This window comes from Rhea americana, unplaced genomic scaffold (assembly GCF_003343005.1).
Source record: "Rhea americana isolate MKP2758 unplaced genomic scaffold, rheAme1 scaffold_36, whole genome shotgun sequence".
Lineage (NCBI taxonomy): Eukaryota > Metazoa > Chordata > Aves > Rheiformes > Rheidae > Rhea > Rhea americana.
The window spans coordinates 5,477,682-5,487,547 of record NW_028186490.1 but is presented as its reverse complement, the minus strand read 5'-3'; positions in this window follow the sequence as shown (position 1 = coordinate 5,487,547).

Sequence of the window (9,866 nt, the reverse complement as noted above, 5' to 3'; positions counted from 1 at the left end):
GGCTTCAGCGCCCGGGGGCGGGGAAATGGCCGCGCTCGGGAACGCCSGGGCCGGGGCCTGCGCTGGGCGCCGCCCGCCGCCCCTCGGGCCGTTATCRCCGCCCGCCCGAGGGACCCTCCGCTACGCACCGCAAACCCCGTTTCTCGGTTTTTCCCCTAACGGCTGCTGCTCGAGCCCCGCCTCGCGCACCAGCACAGGCAGCTAAGGCCACGGACTCTTTAATGTTAAAAGGTTTTTAGTTGTGAGACACCAGCTCTCAACTAAATGTTTATTACATGAAGCTCTCTGTGCGCAGACTGAGGCTGGCGTGTTTCGCAAAGCAGGTTCGACAAAGCAGCGATTTCCAGTGAAACCCGCTTCACTGAGAAGCGAACCCCGAGTAACGGCTCGGCGCGGGACGTGGAGGCTTCTTCCCTCCCGCGGGGCTGCAAAGCGCAGAGCGAGGAAGCTGCGCCCCGCGTCAGGCCGGAGGCCCTTACGAGTGCGGAGTATAACGTCTGACTGAGAACCAAAACCTGGCTTCTTTAATCAGGAAATCCTAGGATACTTCAGAAAACACAAGTAGCCTGTCTGTCTCCAGCATTATCAGAACAGCATTACGTTCACCTGCTTCTTAGCTCTTTAAACACAACCAGTATCCATCCTCCTAAAAAACGGTAGATACTTTAAGATGAATTACATCATTTGAAATTTCATTAGCTATTTCAGCAAACTACTTACTTATGTTAGCTGAATGTCTGAAACACCACAAAGTTTAAAAAACATCTGAAAACACTCCTGGACCCCTTTGAGCTATGGAAACCTTCACCCACCTCCCATCATTAGTACATGCCATGGTTTCCCAGTAGACTGTTGTGGTTTTCCTTATCCTAGGGAACACTTACAAAGTAATCCTGCTAATTTTAGTCTACAAGAATTTTAGAGAAGAGTTTTAACATTAACCTTTTCTAGCACAAGCAGCTACTTCTAGATTAGTGCTTCAATAGACATCTTTTTTCTAACATGCATTCTTTAAAGATGAGTGAGATGGCTCACATGGAAGCATTTAGGGAGACAAACCAAAATAATAAAGATGAAAAATAAAAAGGACTAGCATTTTCCAGTTACATTTCTTTTTCCAAGACACTCATTTAAATAACATTGCTCACTGAAACACTGTTACACAACTTGGCAGGGAGGGTGGAGGAATGAACTCTCCTTTGCCTCTGGGATTTTTAGGAACAGTCTCAGAACCTCCTTTTCTACACTTGTTCCCTTACACGTATGCACTATAAAAGGCTATTTCATTTAGAGCAAAACTAATTTGGAAGCATGTGTTCATGGCTCTTAAAGCATGTGTTCTGGCTGTGTCGGTTGGAGCTACCCGCCAAGTATTTACATAGCAGAACTTCCTTCATGGGCTATAAAGTTGATAAAAAAAGAAGGAAGTCAGATCAGGACTGCAGAATCCACTCTTACRTGACATTTTGCCACAGATTATCTCAAGTAGCAGGGTTGTGACAGCCCCTTTCCTCCAGCCTATAAACAAGGATRCCAGCCACAGCAGTGCTGCATTGCACCTCTGTGCTCTTGTCCCTGTTCATCCACCAGCACTCTTCAGCAGAGGGGCTGAGTTTTTGTCCTCCATACAGCTTCAACATAGCATCATGGCCAGTCACTGAAATACAAAAGCTGTAATRGAACTAAAGAAAAACATTTTTTTCCCTCATCAAAATTCTAGCTGGCACCCTGACTGAGAACTGAGTGTTCACAGAGACCAAGGCTGGGCCACTGAGTGAAAGCTAAATTTAATTACTTCAAAAGCAAATTCACATTAAAGCAATTTAAGAGTAGCTTATTGGGGTTTAGCATAAATTCATTCCCAACTGAGCTTAAGCTTAAGTGACAAAGATGCACATGATCATTACGTAAAACTAAATATTGGGGCAGGTTTTGATGCACAGTGTGACATTTACTATGCAGACAGATGGGCAAATTAGGAAGTGACCACAAAGTAGCTCACATTCAAAGGAGGCCAGAAATTGTTACACTCTCCCTATGCTGGCAGAGCTACTCTTGGGAGTTACTCTCCTAACTTGTGCCATCCAAAAGGGGCCACATTAGCTTAAACAGGAGATTTTTGTTAACCAGAGTCATTTTGACTGAAATAGGTTCGAAGCCATTCAGAGGAGCAGCTACTCCAACAGATGAGGACATAGTAACCTCTATAAAGGGTCATTTTTTCATTCAAGATTTGGRAAAAAACATATTTCTGTAACTTCAGTACTGTCATTTTCTTATGTAGAAAAGCCCTTTGAGTATCACACTCAGGCTGACAGCACTGTGGTATGTTGGAATGGGAGTATGAGGAAGCTTGTACCACTGCAACCAGCCCTGTTTTTATTCCAGGCCTGGTCATGTTCACTTTGAAGTCAATTGCAATGTTCCTAACATTCAGATTTGGCTCATTTCTATGAATCCCTCTATTTATCCACCTGTCAGTCACACACCTTTAACACTGCATTAATAAACAGAAAACTAGGGCAGCTATGGCAACATATGGAATATTTTTCTGACAAGGAAATCATTGTATGGAAACCTCACTAGCTGCCATTTTCAGACAGGGAGTGAGGAATTTGCTTAATATATTTCATTTCTGGAAATTTTTCCACAGGAACGATAACCTCCGAGTCTAGGCTCCTTGGGAGCTCTGGCTGATGCAAATCCCTCTTCCTGCAAAAGCTATTATAGGCAGCAAATGTTCTTCTCAGCAAAATAAAAAGATATAATGCAGTAGCTCTGGCAGCATATACCAGTAAAAAATCATCAAGCTGCATCATAACACCATTAACACATTAGTTTTCTGTTAAAAAATGTTTAAAATTAGATGAAATACATTAAAGCTTTTTCTCTACACTTGAAACAATTTGTAAACTGTTACGGTGAGTTTCCTTCAATGTCAGTAAAACAAGGGGAGCTATTACRAGAGCCACATGAAACACGGATTCAGGCCCGAGCCCAGTGAAGTGTCTCAGTGGGCTTGATATAAGGTAAAAATTTGCAGGAGTATCTGTGAAAATACTTACAATTTTGTTAGAAGACTGAAGACCCTAAAACAGAAGAAGAGATTCTGCTGAAACTGGGGCAGGAAGAACTCAGAACTTTTATTTGCCAGTGCATATGCATCTAAAGGAGTCACACTGTTGTATCAAAAGTTTCTATTTAGTTTTTCTGGTTATGAAACAGACAAATAAAAACCCTCAAAAAGTGGTCCAAGTGTAAGTAATATAGTCCAGTCTGCTTGGGCATCCCAAAATAATAGCTCTATGTTCCATAGATATCTTAACGGAGTCTTAATTCCAGAACTGCCTCTGAGACAACAAAGAACCACAATGGGGAAAATTTTGTTAACATTAGGAAAACATGAATAAGGCTTCATTACTCACTCAACCGCATACTCTYTGGCTGCCAGGGTTCTTACCTGCTCTGCTTCTCTCACATCTGCAGAGGGTAAAGAGATCTCTGAGATTCTTTGAGGGGAGAACCCATGGCTCCACTCTTGAGCAAGAAAATAGACAACAGCAATGTCCTTGCCTTTTCATTGAAAAGGGGCAGAACTACTGAGCCTTAGCCCGTGCTTTGTTCAACCTGACAAAAATAATTAAAATCAGTGAATTTCACACATTCCAGGGCAAAATCCAAGACGGTGAGAATAACGAGAACAAATACATGAAGAAATGGTTTCAAGTGGATCATATATTTTAGATGCATGCAAGAAGGAACTACATGGCATAGATACACTAGCTTCCAAGATACTAAACAAGATGCCCCTGTGCTGTGGTAAGAACTGGTCATGCTTTTGATAGGCTCATCACAAAGAAGCAGAACACRAAAACAAAATAATAGAGATCAACGGTTTTGGTATATTATTGTATTACTTTTCCTATGGATAGATACAAGTATATAGTCATAATTCACTCAAGTGAACATTTGGGACACAAAATGGCTTTAAAAATACTGATATGTCATCCTCTTCTGTTTTATGCAAGGATGAAGATCTGGTTCAGCCAACCTGTTTCTGTAATTTCATAATTTTTTTCCCTTAAATTCCATTTTGTACCTTATAGATGGTCTGTTCAAACAAGTGACAAACTAATCTGAAATGTGTTAATTTTTGTTCACTCTGAATGTATAAAAATATACAATTACATAGAGTATGGAAACTATTTTTAAAAGGAGGGCATGCAAACTATTAAGTCACAGAACTGCAAGTAACTGGCACATTAAAATATTGTTTCCCTTAGAGTCTATTAAAATAAAAAAAGATGTTAACAGAAACTCTTCATAAGGCCCACTTCTGATGCCCTTCAGCAGCATTGCATCTGAAACTCTCACAAAGACATTCACAGTATAGCTGTCACCAAAAAGGGGCAGGGCTACTCTCTCCATTCCAGCCTTTACTTCCATCCATGCTTTCCCTGATCCCTGTTAGATCAGTTTAGTTGCCGTACGAATCCTYGTCATTAGGGTAATTCCAAGAGTCTCAAAGAGTTCTGACTGGAAGTCTCTTCAGTATCTTTGTAACACATTTCATGGCAAAAGGACAGTATAAAAAACTAACCGGTGAAATAAGTATTATATCACAACTTAACTAGAGCTGCAGAGCAGAATGTAACTGACAGCAATCTTCCCTGAGAGTTTATAAGAGGAAGAAAAAAATGCTAGAACATGCAGTACATCAGGTTGATATAGATGTAATTTATATTATATTTATGTTATTTATATATWTTTTTTATATATATATGCATGTTTGCTTTTACAAAGACTTATTTTGTTTGTTTAGCACYATGCCTTTTAAAAGTGGCTTTCAACAAGCTCAGTAAGAAACCTAAAACCAGTCTGTAAGTGGAATCACTGCAGCACACAGTTCCTAAGCTAGCCACAGAAGYCATGATGTGCAGCTGAAACAAGAGAAGAAAATTCAAGTATATTTCCCAGTGAAAACTACAAGTAGGCTACTAACAAGTGGATTGTAATACCTGCACTGGTATTTAGCAAGAATGGAACCCCCAAACCTCCTCCACCCATGTATTTTGAACAGATGTTTACTCTTACTCACTGAAAATCGTGAATGTTAACAACAGTCATTCTGCATTAGCATTTCATACCAAATGTGTAYGGACAATGATACTACAGTCAGGGTAAGACAGTAGCAAACCAGCCCTAGACTCCTTGGTATCAGGATATGTGAGAGGCTTTGTATCACCTCGAGCATGGTCATATTGCCTTCTGACACTGTGCTGGTACTGATTCAATACCAGTTCAAAGCAAGACATTCTAAGCCATAAAACCACAGAAGCATTTCCTGCAAGCGCTGCATTTTCCTACTGCCCCTTCCAGTCTTTAGCTCCAACCTCATACCTTTCCACCGTGAGTTCRTGCTGTAACAGTATGCAACCCAGGACAGACTGATGGAAACTATTATGTTAAAGTAATAGCTCTACAGTACCCACACCTCTGATTTCACAGGTGCTGTTTTCCTCCCTTGCTTCCCTTTTCCATTACTGAAAGATTCCATTGGTGAAAACACAAGCATAAACTACCTGAGAGTTTACTCACTAAAAGCAAACAGAAACTTCAGCAAAAGAAATCTCWAAGTTTTTTAACTGTCTTTCAGGCAACCTAGGATCCTAGAGTACTAGCCAGCCCATGGTACAATTCATGTTATTTGGAGCACTAGCCTGAAACTTGAGAGATCCAGGTAGGCTCATAGGCTCCCTGCAGGGTCTTGATCAGGACTGAATCCTCCAAATCCACCAGATATATCCAGTCTACATTGATTTTGACCCCTTAGGAGCTAAAATCCATCATTTTCCAACTCTCCCTTATAGGAGAGAGGGTAGATATTTTGGTTATAGTTCCCTTTACACGTTAATTGATGGAGACTTTGGAAGGCCAGTCTCCCAAATGCTCTACGCTATTATAGCCAGCAAAAGGATTGCATGGACCTGAACAAAATAATAAGCACCTGCACTCATTTTCCTTCCTCAGTTTTGTTACTTCCCCTGAGCATTCTTTAGGTTTTAAACTGTTCTTGTACATCATTTCCAAATTACACAGCTCAAGTTTTTGTCTCTCTCTTACTTATGCCACCGTTCTCCTTCCTTTGATCTCACCAGATCCCTACAACACAATATAATGCACTTGTATTCTTCTCTCCTGCTTGTTCCTCTGCAAGTCTTTTGTAACCCAAGTGTGTCCAGTTTGATGAGATTTGAGAAGTAATGTTACCTCTGATCTCTGTGTTAGAAATTGTGTTGTTTAATTCCATTTCTTGGAGACAAACTTGGCTAAACTGATTTCTGCAGTCTAGTCTGAAAGGCAGACAGCAATGTTTAATTACTCTTCCTTGTTCCTGGTATGGAATATAGGTGATACAGTTTAACAGCATATGGTTTGTCTTGACATATGCTGAAGAATTCAACAATACATCCTTTTCAAAAACTTAGTCAGTATTTGCGACGGACAGTACAGACTCCTTGCTACCAGAGGACATCCACTTTAGATCTGTGTAATTCTTAATACAAGGGATTTTTGCTGAAAAATTTTCTTGCACATACTTTGCATTTTCTGTTAAACATCATGCCCAGAGCTCTGATCTCTGGGGATGTCAATCTGACATCTTCCACTCTCACTAATTTCATTCAAATTAGGATAAGTGGGCTATATGTGTTATGCAGTGTTGAGTGTGCATATCTAAACTATCATCTGTCATATGAAGCAGAAAAAAAAAGTCTTGAAATAAGCAGTTTCATCAAGGAGTACCTGACAGAAGTGCTTTAGAACACCTTCAGAACAAGTTGCAAACAACTACCTTGTTTGGAAATTGGTAAGAACTTCATCAGTAGTTAGTGATATGTAGCATCTTTCCTAAAATTAAAAATAGTACTATAAGGCAATTATGTAAAAGCTTTCATTTCAAACTAAATTCTCAGGGACATCTTAAGAAATGTAAATGTGAAAAGCTTAATAGATTTTACAGTAATCCATAACTARTCAGGAGTTAAAAATATCTTACAGTTTGGGGGTTCTAATTTATCTTTCTTCAGTGCTTACAAATGGCAAACTGAATGGAGAAGAAACCATTATTACTAAAGGACTATCTACTTCTGCTGTTTATCCCTGTATGTCAAGTCTGTGGCAATTTACAATATCATTTTGAGTTCTTCACTTTACATTGTAAATGAATTTCCAGCACCACAAGATTTCTGGGCAGAGCTTCATATAACATAAACACAGATACACACCTTTTTTCCTTTCTCCCCCCCTTTTTTTTTTTTTTTTTTTTTTTGGCTCCAGGAAATGGAAAGTGCAGCAACTCAGAGGCAATCTGACTCAGCAATATCATAGAGAGTTCAAATCGGTTTAGCAGTTGAACAGAGATTTCCTCCTCTTGGTAGAAAAAAAAAACCCTAAGGTTCTTTGATAAAATGCACAGGAAGTTGGAGAGACTTACCMAATACTATATTTCAATAGCCCATTTCAAAACATTAGCTTTGCCTTTTCAATTGAAGGATATTTTGGTGGCAGCAGATTTCCCAAGAAGATATAGACCAAATAAGAGGGAAGCTAGTTTTTCTAGCACTTCCTGTACTCTATTATAATTTGCACAAGGCAAGAGGTTTGCACTTAGCTGGCAGTCGTTAGCTCCAGCTCTATAACAGCTGCATTTTTCTATAAGCTATAGTAGACTCATGCCACTTACTACTCATCTTTCAGATATTTTCAATAGCAAGGTATTGTATTGCTGTTCCTATTACTTAAGCATTACAATTTCTTTGTCCATTACAGTTTCCTTTCCATACTAGAAATTAAGATTAAAATATTAGAGAAAAAGACCTTCATTATAACTCGTACTTAGACTGACGAACCATAAGCTGTTACAAGCACCTATTCCTATGGCATCAAACACTTGACAATCTTTGTATTTCCAGACAAGATACTCCATATTTCTAGAGAATTAGAAGGATGTGATGACCCTCTGTGAAAAGTAATGAAAGTGACATTTTGTACTCTTAACTAACCCTTATTTCCTTATAGTTTGGGAAACAATTCAGAAAACAAATTATCTCTGTTCTTATATCCCCTTACCTGCTATCCAATTCTTCTATACTCTAAGCAATTTTGCTATGATTATCTCCTCATTTTCTAATCACTTTGCTTCCTCCCACAGGAAGAGAAGGTTGGATTTGGAGTTACCTCACTCACAAAACTTTATTTAGCCTTGATTCTTGCTCTGGCACCTGCCTGACATCTCTGACAGCTCCTCCTGTCAATCAGTTCATCCACAGTTTTCTTTCAGTCTTCTGAGTTTCACCTTTGCTATTCACTGGACCTTAGCACACTTCCATGTCTTCTGCTCTTCTCACTTCACCTTTAAATCCTACATTAATAAACATCATCTTGAGCAATATTACTTCTATTTCCTCAACTACTGTATGCCCTCTTTCTTATCTATGCGGTAATTTTGTGGGGAAAGGATATATAGCTTGCCGGTATTTTAAGTATGCCAAAACAATTATGGACATGTAGATATATGACTATTCAATAAACAACAAGATCTGTGAAAATTTGTTTCACTGTAGGCCTAGAGGTGACTCTAGCCTGTCTGCGCTTCAGATTTCCTTCCCCTAAAATGGAAATAGATGTCACTTCTTTTTCTACTGGATGAGGATAAAAGCATAGGAGATGTAAGGACTACATGAGGACAGGTATCCTATACATGCAATTCTTCTTTGTAACTGCTAGACAAAATTGAAAGGCTTGAAAAATTCTCAGGAGTACCAACATACAAAGTTCAAATTAATCATTGCGTAACTTGTCAGACTGATGCCTGCGGTGGTTGTCTGTATGCGGGAAGTTCCGACAGGCTCTACCTCCACAACGGTGGGGGCCAGCACCTAGTCAAACTCTGCCTCTGTCTGCAGCAGCCTCCATCTGTGGCAAAGCTCTGCTTGGGACGTCACACTAGGAACATCAACTATGTCTCATATGCAGAAGTAGCATAATCTTCCCATGACTCAGCCCTGACTCACTCAGGAGCCTTTCCAGCATTTAGGGAAAACCACCTCCTTCAAAGCATCTTTCACCCAAGATTGCTCAAAATGTTCTGCCACCATTAAGAAAAGAAAGCACTGAAAGGCTGCCTTTCACAGGTCTCCCAGCCTCCGTGGTAAGCACCCTAACCACAGATCAGGGACCAGATCTTCAAAGAGCTTTCTTACAAAATATTTAACCGGAGTTGAATAAAATCAGTTTTATGTTCTCAGTATTGACAGTAACAAGGCAGTAGTTGTATAAAGGTAAGAAGGTAAATTCAGATCTAAAGTTAGAGAGAGTTTTTCTAACAAACATTGCCTAATTGGCTACAACATTTAATCAGTAAATACTTACTTCCATGCTTTTAAATTGCAGAGAGCGAGGGTCGCCTGCTGGTGAGTGAGCAGCATAGCCATTTGGCGTTGCACAGTTCTGTTAGGCATGCTTTACCCRGGATCCACACACAGTGTCCTTTCGCTAGGGCTCTGGATCCAGGGGGAAATCTGCAGAACAAAGGCTCAGATGCGATGGCAACTGACCCTTGCCAAAGCATTCACCTCTGTCTTTCCTTCTCTCTCAAATTCAGTCAGTCCTAGATAGTCAGAATTAGCCTCAAATGCCTTTGTCTTTTCTTTCCTTTCCTTCTCTCTCTCTCTCTTTCTCTCTCTCTTTTTTTTTTGTTCTGCATTTCTCATCCTTACTTTAAGCACTACCAGCCTTCTTTGGTTAAGGTTGTAAGGGAAGGAGTCATTATATCCTGACAAAGAACCTGCCTTTTATTATTTAGG